This window comes from Pseudophryne corroboree, chromosome 4, assembly GCF_028390025.1.
Source record: "Pseudophryne corroboree isolate aPseCor3 chromosome 4, aPseCor3.hap2, whole genome shotgun sequence".
Lineage (NCBI taxonomy): Eukaryota > Metazoa > Chordata > Amphibia > Anura > Myobatrachidae > Pseudophryne > Pseudophryne corroboree.
Genome location: NC_086447.1, coordinates 916,144,079 through 916,158,611, shown reverse-complemented (window position 1 = coordinate 916,158,611; position 14,533 = coordinate 916,144,079). Strand labels below are relative to the sequence as shown.

Below are 14,533 nucleotides of genomic sequence, written 5' to 3'. Positions count from 1 at the left end.
TAAGTGTTTTTTATAAAGTTCCAGGGGGATTCCATCAAGACCCAGGGTCTTCCCTCCAGGAAATGAATTAATCGCAAATTCCACCTCAGTCAGCGTCAAGGGGGAGTCCAGGAAAGTTACAGCATCCTGGGTCAGTGTGGGTAGCGGAATATTAGCTAGATACGCCTATATTTCCGTCTCAGAGTGGGTAAGCCTAGAGCTATACAGTCGTCTATAATAATCTACAAAGTCCCCCACAATATCGGGTGTGTGAAAATGCGTAATATTGTCATTGGTGCAGATTGCAGGCACCGTATTGGAGGTCCTGTCCGCGCTCGCCAGCACCGCCATGAAGATGCCAGGCCTATCCCCCATCACATAATGTGTGTTGAGCATAGAGTAGGCGGTATTTAGCCTTCTCGGCCAAACACTCACGCCAGTCAGCCTGCGCCAGCGCCACCTCTCCCTCGTAGTGTCCAAACCATCAACCATATATTGCAGCTCCAGCCTCCTACATCCCACCTCAAGGTCACGCTCGCCCCTGGTATAGCCAGACTTCAAAACAGCCACTCTCTTAATCAGGGTGCCACGGACATGCGCCTTGAAGGCATCCCACAGAATTGAGTCAGACACCGAACCTTGATTCTCCCGCAAAAAGGCCTCCCACATCTCCTCCAGCTCCGCTCCAGTGCCCATCTGAGTCAGCCAAAAGGGATTGAACCTCCAAAACCGTGCCCCCCTAACATCTCCCATATCTAGACTAAGGATTACCGGGGAGTGATCTGATATGCCCCTAGTAGCGTACTGAATGTCAACCACCCGCGGCAGCAGGCCTTTAGAGGTGAGGGCCAGATCTATCCTAGAAAAGGATGAGTAGGTAGGAGAAAAGCATGTATACTGTCGTGTATCAGGATGGCGAACCCTCCATGCATCGACCAGTCCCAGACTGTCCACCAGTATCGCAAATTCCCTCCCCCGCACCACAGGAGCATTAGGGGACCGTCTAGCCCGATCTAGAGCATGGTCGAGGACATTGTTAAAGTCCCCAAGGCAAACTATAGCAACATTTGGATACATAGTGATAAACTCAGCTGCCTTTCTGAGAACCTCTGGAGAATAGGGGGGCGGTATATAAACAGCCATGATAAGTACAGACATAGCATAGACTTGACATTTTAAAAAGACATATCTGCCCCACTGGTCCAGTTGGACCCGGTCAAGGACAAACGGGACCGACCTTCGAACCAAAATGGACACACCCCGGGAATGTGACATATGGGTGGAGTGGTATGCCCATCCCACCCACGGTTTCTTGAGAGCTAGGATCTTTGCCCCCACTAGGTGGGTCTCCATGAGACAAATAATATCTGGGGCATACTGTTTAACATGCCGAAGCACTAGTGAACGTTTGACCTTATCGTTCAGCCCCCGGACATTCCAGGATAGATGTTTAAGTTGATTAGAGGCCATAAGTCAAGACATGGTAAACGATATGGTCGGTCCCGCGTATCCCCGCCAGGCCCTCAACATCCAAACCCACTGTAGCAGTAGTAGTCAATGAACTCATAGTGTCTGCATCACATACAAGTAAAAAAAGAAAACAAACAACAAAATACAATTCCCCCCATTCTGTCCCCCCACCCTGTATACCCTCCCAAACTGAGGCATACCTTCCCCCCCGATAACCCGTTCCCCTTCAAAGAGGAGAAAAGAAAACAAAAACAAACTAACCTAACATTAAAGGGCAATGAGTAAAATGACCCAAAGACAAAAAGCGTAGGTCCCCCTCCCTTAGCTAGGAAAGGTGAGGAGATCCCACCCCGAGCCTTAACCAGAAACATCAACGAAAGCAGAAAACAAACATTGGCAGGAGCGATGCAGTATCAACTGATTAACGTACTGCAGCATGAATATCAGTAGAAAATACCAGCTTAAGCATATCCATATACATCAGACATTAGGGATCAGGAGCGAGCGCCCGTCTGGCCGGCTCCCGATGGCTCTGCAGCTGCCCGGAGCCTTCCCCTATCAGCCAGGTTAATTTTGGGCTCGGGGGGTCCACTCAGGATGTGTCTTCGGATGTTCAGGAGTGGAGAGTACTCGCGCCGAGCTGCTACTCCATGTCCCGCTAGGCCACGCCCCCCACTTCCGTGCATTTTAATACAGCAAATGATCAAATCCGAACTGCTTATGCACCACAGTGGACGGATACAATGGGCATCGTCTATCAGCGACAGGATGTTGCGAAGAATCCAGTTGCACATGCGTTTGCAAGGAAGAAGCAATTTGTGGGTGGCAACTGAAAGTTTTCAAGTAGTGTACGGAAAAACTAAGATGTGTCCAAGCGTTTTTTTTAGGGAGGGTGTCTGACGTCTACTCTGGTCCCGATCAGCAGGATTCAATAGCACTGGCTAAGTAATGGTGCCCATACACCTTTGAGATATGGCATACAATCCTTTGATTTCTCATACGTCCTAGAGGATGCTGGGCCCCACTTCAGTACCATGGGGTATAGACTTCCGCAGGAGCCATGGGCACGTTAAGACTTTTCAAGGGTGTGAATTGGCTTCTCCAGACCTGAGTTTAGAAAATGTGCCCTGGCAGACTGGATGCACTCCAGAGGAGCTATACTGAGTTTTTCTGAAATACTTTGTTTTTTATTTTCAGGGAGGCCTGCTTCTACCAAATCTGCAGCATGACGTTGGGGCTTCCTTGTGGGAGTCCGCTCGGGTGGGAGCACGCCTGAAACTTTTCAGACAGATCTGGGTTCAGTCTGGCCTGGACCCATGGATACAAACTGGAGTTTCAAGACATGCGTGCCCCCCCATGCCGCATTATTATTTTTTTCATATCAACATTGCCAGCTTATCTCCCGGACAGAGAAGTAGTAACAGCTGCAATTCAAAAATTATGTCGGGATCAAGTCATTGTCCTGGTGCCCTTGTCACAACAGGGAGAAGGTTTTTTTTCAAACCTCTTCGTAGTTCCGAAGCCAGACGGCTCGGTCAGACCAATTTTAAATCTGAAACCTCTGAATCTCTACCTGAAAAGGTTCAAGTTCAAGATGCAATCTCTGAGGGCAGTGATTTCCAGCCTGGACGAAGGTGACTTCATGGTGTCGGTGAACATAAAAGATGCCTACTTACATGTTCCCATTTATCCTCCTCATCAAGCTTATCGGACGTTGCCATTCGGACTCTCCAAGGCACCGAGGGTATTCACCAAGGTGATGGCAGAGATGATGGTCCTCCTTCGACAGCAAGTAGTCAATATAATCCCTTACCTGGTCGATCTCCTTATAAAAGTGAGATCCAGGGAACGGTTGGTGCAGAACATTTCACTCTCCCTGTCCATACTCCAACAACACGGTTGGATCATGAATTTTACGAAGTCGCAGTTGGAACCGATGACAAGATTGTCCTTTCTGGGGATGGACACAGAAGTACAGGGGGTATTTCTTCCAGTAGAAAAGGCTCTGGAAATCCAGAGAATGGTCAAACCAATTTTGAAACAAACAAGAGTGCCGATACATCAATGCATTCGGTTGTTGGGAAAGATGGTAGCGGCCTACAAGTCCATACAGTTTGGTCGATTCCATGCCAGAGTTTTCCAGTGGAACCTGTTGGACAAGTGGTCCGGATCCCACCTACACATGCACCAGAAGATAATCCTGTCCTCCAAAACCAGGCTTTCACTCCTGTGGTGGCTGCACAGTTCTGACCTGTTAGAGGGACGCAGGTTCGGGATTCAGGACTGGGTCCTAGTAACCACGGATGCAAGTCTCCTAGGCTGGGGAGCAGTTATACAGAGAAGAAGCTTCCAAGGAAAATGGTCGGGTCAGGAAACCTATCTTCACATAAACGTTCAGGAATTGAGAGCCATTTACAACGGCCTTCTACAAGCGGTGCATCTTTAAGATCAACCCATGCAGATCAAGTCGGACAATGTAACAGCAGTTGCATACATAAACCGCCATGGCGGGATGAAAAGCAGAGCAGCGATGGCAGAGGTGACAAAGATCCTCCTCTGGGCAGAAAGACATGCAAGAGCTCTGTCGGCAATTTTCATTCCGGGAGTGGACAACTGGGAAGCAGACTTCCTCAGCAGACACTATCTCCATCCAGGAGAGGTGACAAGTCTTTTGTGAGTTCCTCAAATAGACATGATGGCATCTCATCTCAACAAGAAGCTTCAGAGATATTGTCCTAGGTTGAGAGATCCTCAAGCAATAGCGGTGGATGCGCTAGTGACCCAATGGGTATTCCGGGCAGTGTATGTCTTCCCTCCACTTCCGCTGATTCCAAAAGTTCTCTGAATCATAAGAACAAGGATTCAAGCAATCTTCATTGCCCCAGACTGGCCAAGGAGGGCTTGGTACCCAGATCTTGAGCAGTTGCTCATAGAAGATCCTCTTCCTCTTTGCGAGGACCTGCTGCAGCAGGGGCCGTGCGTGTATCAGAACTTACCGCGGCTATGTTTGACGACACTGCTGAGTGCCGGTTCCTAGCCCGAAAGGGTATGCCGAATATAGTGATTCCCACTCTTATTCAGGCCATGAAAGGAGTAACCTCAAAACATTACCACCATATTTGGAGTAAATGTGACTTGGTGTGAATCTGAAGAGTTTCACTTGGGACATTTTTCTCCATTTTCTGCAGACTGGTGTGGAGGCGGGCCTCCGATTGGAAGAACACTGACAAGGCCGAAATCTGGACCTTGATTGACCCCAAAGACAATTGGCTTCTCTTCCAGAGGTTCAGACCTTTGTGAAAGAGGTTCACATCCAGCCTCCAGTGGCACCATGGGACCTTAATGTGGTGTTGCAGTTCCTTCAATCGAACTGGTTTGAGCCTCTACGAGAGAGAGTTGAAGTTTCTCACTTGGAAAGTGGTGATGCTTTTAGCATTGGCATCCGCACGGCGGTTGTCTGAGTTGGGGGCCTTGTCTCACAAGAGCCCTTACCTAATCTTCCATGAAGATAGGGCAGAGTTGAGAACTCGTCAACATTTTCTTTCAAAGGTGGTCTCCTCTTTCCACATAAACCAGCCTGTTGTGATGCCAGTAGTTACTGACACATTCACTGAATCAGTCTCTAGATGTGGTTAGAGCTTTGAAGATTTATGTCGCTATAACAGCTCTAATTCGGAAAACAGAGTCTTTGTTTGTCCTGTATGCTCCCAACAAGATTGGGTGTCCTGCTTCTAAGCAGACCATTGCACGCTGGATTAGAGGGACGTTTCATCACGCTTATTCCACGGCAGGATTGCAGATACAGAAGTCTGTAAATGCCCATTCTACTAGAAATGTAGGCTCGGCCTGGGCGGCTGCTAGGGGGGGTCTCGGCATTTACAACTTTGCCGAACAGCTACTTGGTCAGGGGCAAACACGTTTGCAAAGTTTTAAAAGTTTGACACCTTGGCCGATGAGGACCTCTCGTTTGGTCACACAGTGCTGCAGGGTCATCCGCACTCTACTGCCTGTACTGGAGCTTTGGTATAACCCCATGGTACTGAAGTGGACCCCAGCATCGTCTAGGAAATATGAGAACAGGATTTTAATACCTACTGGTAAATCCTTTTCTCCTAGTCCGTAGAGTATGCTGGGCACCCGACCCAGTGCATACTTTACCTGCAGTTGTTAGTTTGTAGTAGTGATGTGCACAGGAAATTTTTCTGGTTTTGGATTCGGTTCCGCAGCCGTGTTTTGGATTCAGGTGCGTTTGTCAAAACCTCCCTGAATTTTTTTTGTCTGATTCGGGTGTGTTAAGCTAAGCGACCTAAGTGGCCGACACAAACACCTGGCCCATCTAGGAGTGGCATTGCAGGGTCAGACAGGATGGCACTTAAAAAAGTTAGACCCAAACAGCACATGATGCAAAGATAAATGAAAGAAAAAATAGGTACAAGATGGAATAGTCCTTGGGCCCTCCCATCCACCCGTATCTTGTATAAACAGGACATGCACACTTTAACAAACCCATAATTTCAGCGACAGGGTCTGCCACACGACTGTGACTGAAATGAGTGGTTGGTTTGGGCCCCCACCAAAAAAGAAGCAAACAATCTCTCCTTGCACAAACTAGCTCTACAGAGGCATGATGTCCACATACTCCGATTCCTCACCCCTTTCACTGTGTACATCCCCCTCCTCACAGATTAATTCGTCCCCACTGGAATCCATCATCTCAGGTCCCTGTGTACTTTCTGGAGGCAATTGCTGGTGAATGTCTCGACGGATTAATTGATTATAACTCATTTTGCTGACAAGGTGAGCGGCTGCACTAAACACTTTCAGAGTACACACTGGAGGGGGGCAACTTAGGTAAAATAAAGCCAGTTTGTGCAATGGCCTCCAAATTGCCTTTTTCCTGCCAGTATACGTACGGACTGTCTGACGTGCCTACTTGGATGCGGTCACTCATATAATCCTCCACCATTCTTTCAATGGTGACAGAATCATATGCAGTAACAGTAGATGACATGTCAGTAATCGTTGGCAGGTCCTTCAGTCCGGACCAGATGTCGGCACTCTCTCCAGACTGCCCTGCATCACCGCCAGCGGGTGGGCTTGGAATTCTTAGCCTTCTCCTCGCAGCCCCAGTTGTGGGAGAATGTGAAGGAGGAGCTGTTGACGGGTCACGTTCCGCTTGACTTGACAAGTGTCTCACCAGCAGGTCTTTGCACCTCTGCATACTTGTGTCTGCCGGAAAGAGAGATACAACGTAGGCTTTAAACCTAGGATCGAGCACGGTGGCCAAAATGTAGTGCTCTGATTTCAACAGATTGACCACCCGTGAATCCTGGTTAAGCGAATGAAGGGCTCCATCCACAAGTCCTACATGCCTAGCGGAATCGCTTCGTTTTAGCTCCTCCTGCAATGTCTCCAGCTTCTTCTGCAAAAGCCTGATGAGGGGAATGACCTGACTCAGGCTGGCAGTGTCTGAACTGGCTTCACGTGTGGCAAGTTCAAAGGGTTGCAGAACCTTGCACAATGTTGAAATCCTTCTCCACTGCGCTTGAGTCAGGTGCATTCCCCCTCCTTTGCCTATATCGTAGGTAGCTGTATAGGCTTGAATGGCCTTTTGCTGCTCCTCCATCATCTGAAGCATATAGAGGGTTGAATTCCACCTCGTTACCATCTCTTGCTTCAGCTGATGGCGGGGCAGGTTCAGGACCGTTTGCTGGTGCTCCAGTCTTCGGCACGCGGTGGCTGAATGTCGAAAGTGGCCCACAATTCTTCGGGCCACCGACAGCATCTCTTGCACGCCCCTGTCGTTTTTTAAAAAATTCTGCACCACCAAATTCTACATGTAATGCACGCACAATATTGGTGGCATTGTCCGATGTCACAAATCCCCAGGAGAGTCCAAGTGGGGTAAGCCATTCTGCGATGTTCCTCAGTTTCCGTAAGAGGTTGTCGGCTGTGTACCTCTTATGGAAAGCGGTGATGCAAAGCGTAGCCTGCCTAGGAACGAGTAGGCGTTTGCAAGATGCTGCTACTGGTGCCGCTGCTGCTGTTCTTGCTGCGGGAGGCAATACATCTACCCAGTGGGCTGTCAGTCATATAGTCCTGAGTCTGCCCTGCTCCACTTGTCCACATGTCCGTGGTTAAGTGGACATTGGGTACAACAGCATTTGTGACTCTTTCTTTCTGAGGTCTGTGTACATTCTCTGAATCGCCTGCCTAGTTAAGTGGAACCTAGATGGTATTTGGTACTGGGGACACACTAACTCAATAAATTTTCTAATTCCCTGTGAATTAACTGTGGATACCGGACACACGTTGAACACCACCCAGGCTGCCAAGGCCTGAGTTAACTGCTCTGCAGCAGGATGACTGCTGTGACATTTCATCTTCCTCGCAAAGGACTGTTGGACAGTCAATTGCTTACTGTAAGTAATACAAGTGGTCTTCGGACTTCCCCTCTGGGATGACGATCGACTCCCAGCAGCAATAACAGCGCCAGCAGCAGTAGGCGTTACACTCAAGGATGCATCGGAGGAATCCCAGGCAGGAGAGGACTCGTGACATGGCCTGCAGGACTATTGGCGTTCCTGTCTAAGGAGGAAATTGACATTGAGGGAGTTGGTCGTGGGGTTTGCAGGAGCTTGGGTACAAGAGGAAGAAGGGATTTAGTTGTCAGTGGACTGCTTCCGCTGTCACCCAAAGTTTTTGAACTTGTAGATGACTTGCGCTCCAGGTGACGTATAAGGGAGGATGTTCCTAGGTGGTTAACGTCCTTACCCCTACTTATTACAGCTTGACAAAGGCAACACAAGGCTTGACAATATTCGTCCCACGGACAACGGGTGTCTCCCCGGGTGCTTGACTTAAACAAACCACCTCACCATCAGAATCCTCCTTGTCAATTTCATCCTCAGCGCCAGCAACACCCATATCCTCATCCTGGTGTAATTCAACAGTGACTTCTTCAATTTGACTATCAGGAACTGGACTGCAGGTGCTCCTTCCAGCACTTGCAGAGGGCGTGCAAATGGTGGAAGGCGCCACCTCTTCCCGTCCAGTGTTGGGAAGGTCAGGCATCGCAACCGACACAATTGGACTCTCCTTGGGGATTTGTGATTTAGAAGAACGCACAGTTTTGCTGTGCTTTTGCCAGCTTAAGTCTTCATTTTTCTAGCGAGAGGATGAGTGCTTCCATCCTCATGTGAATCAGAACCACTAGCCATGAACTTAGGCCAGGGCCTCAGCCGTTCCTTGCCACTTTGTCGTAAATGGCATATTGGCAAGTTTACGCGTCTCATCAGACGCTTTTAATTTAGATTTTACTGATTTTTTTGATTTTACATGCTCTCTACTATGACATTGGGCATCGGCCTTGGCAGACGACGTTGATGGCATTTCATCGTGTCGGCCATGACTAGTGGCAGCAGCTTCAGCAAGAGGTGGAAATGTATCTTAATCTTTCCCTATTTTACCCTCCACATTTTTGCTCATTTTTTAATTGTGGAATTATATGCCAGTACTATATCAATAGCAATGGCCTGCTGTACCATACTGCTATATATTATATACTGGTGGTCAGCAAAATTCTGCACTGTCCTCCTACTATATATACTGCACACAACTGAAATGCACCACAGGTATGGATGGATAGTATACTTGACGACACAGATAGGTAGAGCAGTGGTCTACTGTACCGTACTGCTATATAATACTGGTGGACACTGGTCAGCAAAACTCTGCACTGTCCTCCTATACTACAATGCATCACAGATATGGAGCGTTTTTCAGGCAGAAAATGTAGATATTTTCAGTACACCGAGCACAGATATTTGTAGCACACTGAACACAGAAACTGAGAGGATGCTGCACGTCCTCTCCGTATCATCTCCAATGCACGAGTGAAAATGGCGGCGACGCGTGGCTCCTTTATATAGAATACGAATCTTGCGAGAATCCGACAGCGGGATGACGTTCGGGCGTGCTCTGGTTAACCGAGCAAGGCGGGAGGATCCGAGTCTGCCTTGGAACCGTGTAAAATGGGTGAAGTTCGGGGGGGGGGTTCGGATTCTGAGAAACCGAACCCGCTCATCACTAGTTTGTAGTTACACAAGTGTTGTGTTACGGTCATTTTTTCAGCGTGTTGCTGTAAATTGTTCATGCCTGTTGGCATGTGTTATGTTGAATGCCATGTTGTGCAGCATGGTTGAGGTGTGAGCTGGTATGAATTTCACCGTTAAATTAAAAGTAAATCGTTTTCTCTAAATGTCTGTCTCCCTGGGCACAGTTCCTATACTGAGGTCTGGAGGAGAGGAGCCAGTTCACACTCTGAAAAAGTCTTAACGTGCCCATGGCTCCTGCGGAACAGTTTATACCCCATGGTACTAAAGTGGACCCCAGCATCCTTTACAGACTAGGAGAAAAATATTTACCGGTAGGTATTAAAATCCTGTTTTCGACTGCATCTGTGAGCGAAATCGAAGGATTGTATGCACGTTTAAGGTACCATGCGACGCACGGGCACGCTGGTCTAATATCGCGTCTCATGATAGTAAGTGCTGCACTTAATATTTGCACCCACCCATCATGTGATGACCATGCGATCTATTGCATGGTAATCACTTTGTCAGTTCAGGTGTGATTTCGTCGCACCGGAACTGCTGGTGCGATGTTGCGGGGGATCGCATAACTTTATGGGCACCATTAGTCCTGGGCTGGTATGTAATTGGAATCCCTACTGCCGCACCGTATTACCACTCTTGGTGGTCCATGCCACCACCCAAGGGGGAATAAGAGTGTGGTTAGCGAAGCACGCCACTGTGCCTGATGCGTGGTGTGTGCAGCGATACCGCAATTCTCAGGCAATTCAGTTTGTTTGGAGTGGCAGGGCGCAGACCATGGTCATTGGGGTACTGGTTTTATAGCAGCCATAAGCTTTTTATTTTTATAGTATTTTTTTTTTTTTTCCTGGCGTGATCTTTCTAAAACGTCCTATGCGTACCATTTAGAGTCACTCCAACAACTCTCTGCTGGGTCACAACAATGCTGTTTTTTGGTGGGCATCTGTGTAGGATATACTAGCAGGTACTGCAGACATTACCCGGCTATGGCCGGAGCACGGGGAGAAGGTAAGGCATGGGTTCCGCTTAGGAGGGAAAATACGAGACACAGCAGCACTGCTTTGGGATGGATACTACCTCAGGGATCATAGGCTCCAGGGTGATAGGCCCTACACACTGGCCGAACTGCCCGACGGCGGATACGGGTGACCGGGGGGCAGTGAAGTTTCTTCACTCCCCCCGTCACCCGGCTGCATTGAAGTGCATGCAAATATGGACGAAATTGTCCTTATTGGCCTGCATGTACAGCGATGGGGCATCAGCGATGAACAAGCGCGTGGCCGTTCATCGCTGGTGCCTCCACACTGCACGATATGAACGTTCTCTCGTTCATTAATGAACGAGATTGTTCATATTGTGCAGTCATGTTGGCCAGTGTGTAGGGCCCTTTAGTCTGAGACTGGGATTCCTGGGGTTGATGTCCGCAGTGGGGAGTAAGACTCTCTCCTGGTTGTCCCTCCCCGGTTCGTGACCAGTTTCCATCTGTGAGGCTGTGTATCTGAAAAGACCCAGTCGCAGCATAGTCCGCTGTATGACTAGTGCGTCGGTGTACACTTGGGCATTTGTGTTCACTGTAGGTTCACATGGCCGTTGTGTACACTAATAGCGTCTGGATCCACTCCAGGGACGTGCGGTGAGCTAAATGGCGGAGGGGGCACTGGCTAGCACCAGAGACAGATTCACACACAATACATGAGCCAAAGCGTACATCTGGGCATTATACACAGGTGCAGCAGTATACACTCCTGGAAATTTTTAGGATTTTCATAAGAGATGAGCGTAAAAGATAGGCAGGTGAGGCCACTCAGCGTTAATGTATTGATCGATCCTGGAAGCAGGTTAAGTCTCCCTGTATCCCACTCTCCTGAACTATAGTAGGTGATATAGCACTAAGGGGGTCATTCTGAGTTGATCGTCGCTGTGCTAAATTTAGCACAGCTATGATCATGTTCCCAGACATGCAGGGGGACGCACAGCACAGGGCTAGCCCGCCCCACCCCCTCCCAAGTCCAAAAGCATCTCACAGTGGCGATGCTTTTGTACTTGTTGAGAAACTCCCGGCCAGTGCAGCTCCTGCGGTTGAACGGGAGTTGCTCGTCGCTGCCCATGGTCACAGCTGCTCCATGTTACGTCACGCAACCGCTGCGGCCCGCCACCTGCACGGTCCGGCCACGCCTCCAAAACGCAATTGTAGAATATACCTGTTCGTTGTATATGTGTTAATGCACTTTGTATTGGGTAGGGTTTGGCAATAGGATAAATTAAAAAATGTATATTTGAAATCTGGCACTTTGAATATTGATAAGGGTTTATCAACAGCTGTTATAGATGTGCCACAACCACATTCCCTTACCACCACTCGTTCCTGACGAGGGGTCCCATGTACTTCTGCTCTCATGGACATTCAGCGCCCAAATGAAACTGTATTTAGAGCAGGGTGCCTATTTGCTACAATAAAGATTTGCAGCACTACTATATTTTATTGTGTATACCTTGTTAGTTACCATATTAGTGAGAACACTTGCAGAGACTGAACGCAGAATATTTTATTTCCATTTCAGCACTACAGAGAGTGGTACCTCTATGAACAGTCTGCATTATGCTAGTGAGTGCTACGTCTACTACTCCCCTGATACTCACAAAAGTTTAGATGATGTTTAAAGCTGTCCATGTTAGGAGTGGTTATGTTTGTTATTTAACGTAAGTAGGATTTATTGCTGATCTGTTCAGCACTTTTCAGTATAAGTGAAATGCCTTAAACATATAAAATGTTTCCAAAATTACAAAAATGTTATTCTATATTTAAATTAATGTTTTTAAAATAAAAATTATTTATTGCAAATTTGTATTGTTTTTATTTTAATATATATTGATTTTTCAAATTTAAATGCAATTTACTGTTCAGGTTCAAATACAGCCGAATAAAAACTGTTTTAATTTGGCATAATAGAGAAAATTTTGAAAGGAGTGAATGGGGAAGACAAAAGCTGCACCCTAAGGATACTGAAATATATATTCTATAAAACATTGGTATACTTCTACCCAACCATGGGGGTTATTCGGATCGGGTGGGAAATTTGCGGCGTCTGCATTGCGCACGTGCGACGTCACTGGACAACGATGCTGCCAATAAGAAATGTGATCGCACCAGCGATAGCAATAAGACGGTCAAGTGGGAGGCGTTACGGGGAGGATACTCACCGGTTTCCAGGCGTGGTAAGTCCAACGCAGGTGTTTGGAGGGTGGATGTCTGACGTCAGGACTGGGACCTTCATCAATGGATCTGTCGCACAGGGTCTTGTTTTGATAGAAACATTTTTAGCATAGCAGTGCTGCACAAGCGTTCACAGCACTGCTATGCTATAATACACTCCCCTATAGGCGACGTCAGGTTGATCGCACGAGCAGCAAAAAGTTGCTACATGCGATCAACTCGCAATGACAACCCCCCCCCCCCCCGCCCTCCCCATGTGCCTTGGTGTTCATGTCCACCATGCTGTGTGCATTACGGGCTTAATGACTGTTCTGTGCCGACCAGCTAACATGCCCTGACATCACCCAAGGTTCATTATCACTTAACAAGTTTAATTTTATTTTAATTTTGCCTATGTAATCATATAATTCTGAAACAAATGCCTGATAACATTTTTAGATCTAAACTGCAGTCATTGTACAATACCTAACTTAAATAACTCACTAATATGCCACACACGCTCGGTGAAAGCTTGTCCATCCATACTTGTCCTCATACATATAGTATAGGCGCATTCTTTTGAGGACTCTGTTACTGCGATGGTTCAAGATACTTTACTTAGCCCATATCGGGTCAAACTAATAGAACATATATCCTAAACACAAGTTTTGCTCTGCTATCACCATCATATAGGGTATCGGGTTGATAGACAGTGTCTAGTTAGACAGTCAATAGATAGACACCATGGGGGGAATTCAAATGTTTGAAAAATTGGTTGGTTGTCTTTTTCCACCCTATATATTAGATATGAAAAAACAGACACCCAACTGACTTTTCAAACATTATGAATTCTCCCCCATATGTGAGACAGTACAAAAGGTTGACATGAAAGTGGTCGACAAAAAAAAGATAGACAATTTTTTTTTTTTTTAAATGTAACATGTATTTGGACTATTTCATACCTTCTCTATCCATGTTGGCATAGAGTTGGTTATAAACCTTGTGGCAAGTGAGGCGAGGGTAAGTCTACAATTGGAGTCCCAGTTGACAAAATTATCCACAAAAATGCAAAAAACAGGGTGTCTATTTTTTAGTGGTCAACCATTTTCATGTTGAAATTTTGACCATGTCGACGTAATGTCTATCTAACATATGGTGTCTGGCTATTGACTGTCTAACTAGATCCTGTCTATCAAACTGCAACCATCATATAGACCCTATCCCTATGTCGTCAACTAAATTTTAAAGGAAAAATGTATTAATCAACCTTGTAGATGAAAACAGTTTTACATTGTGGCTGATTATTATTCCAGTATTGGTGCTTCTTCAAACTTGAAAATTATTCCTAGTTTGGAATATTGGTCCTCAATTGTGAAGTCCACAGGCTTGTCAGATTATACTTTGTAAATTGAAAATGATAAAATACATCCATCATTTTGAATTATTTATGGACTGCTATTGTCCTAGGAAGATAACTCTAGCTTCAAGCAGAATATTTTTTCATGTGAAATAACATTATTTAAGTAACGCACGTATTTTAAACAGACCTTAAATTATAAAAATTCACATCAGTCTCTGCCCCAGGGGAGTTTACAATATTTATACCCTCTCGTCTGTATACAAGTACTAGGACAGACTCCAACTCTGTCCTCGGGTCCCCAAACAGTTCATGTTCTAAACAAAGAATAATAATAGTTGGCTCCACCTGTTGATCTTTTAAAATGTCAGTGAGCGATGAGTATACCTAAGTTCATGATAGTTCATCTCTAAAATGTGC

The 14,533-nt window shown here is 46.7% G+C and overlaps 1 long non-coding RNA gene across 2 annotated transcripts in view; it reads left to right on the top strand.

The window, feature by feature from the left end:
* LOC134911895 (uncharacterized) overlaps positions 1-12,312 on the top strand; it is a 96,325-nt gene extending 84,013 nt beyond the window's left edge. For both annotated transcript variants that reach the window (XR_010176942.1, XR_010176943.1), the window contains exon 3: positions 12,125-12,312. This is a non-coding gene — a long non-coding RNA (uncharacterized LOC134911895). The remainder of the gene's footprint in view (positions 1-12,124) is intronic.
* The last annotated feature ends 2,221 nt before the right edge of the window (positions 12,313-14,533 follow it).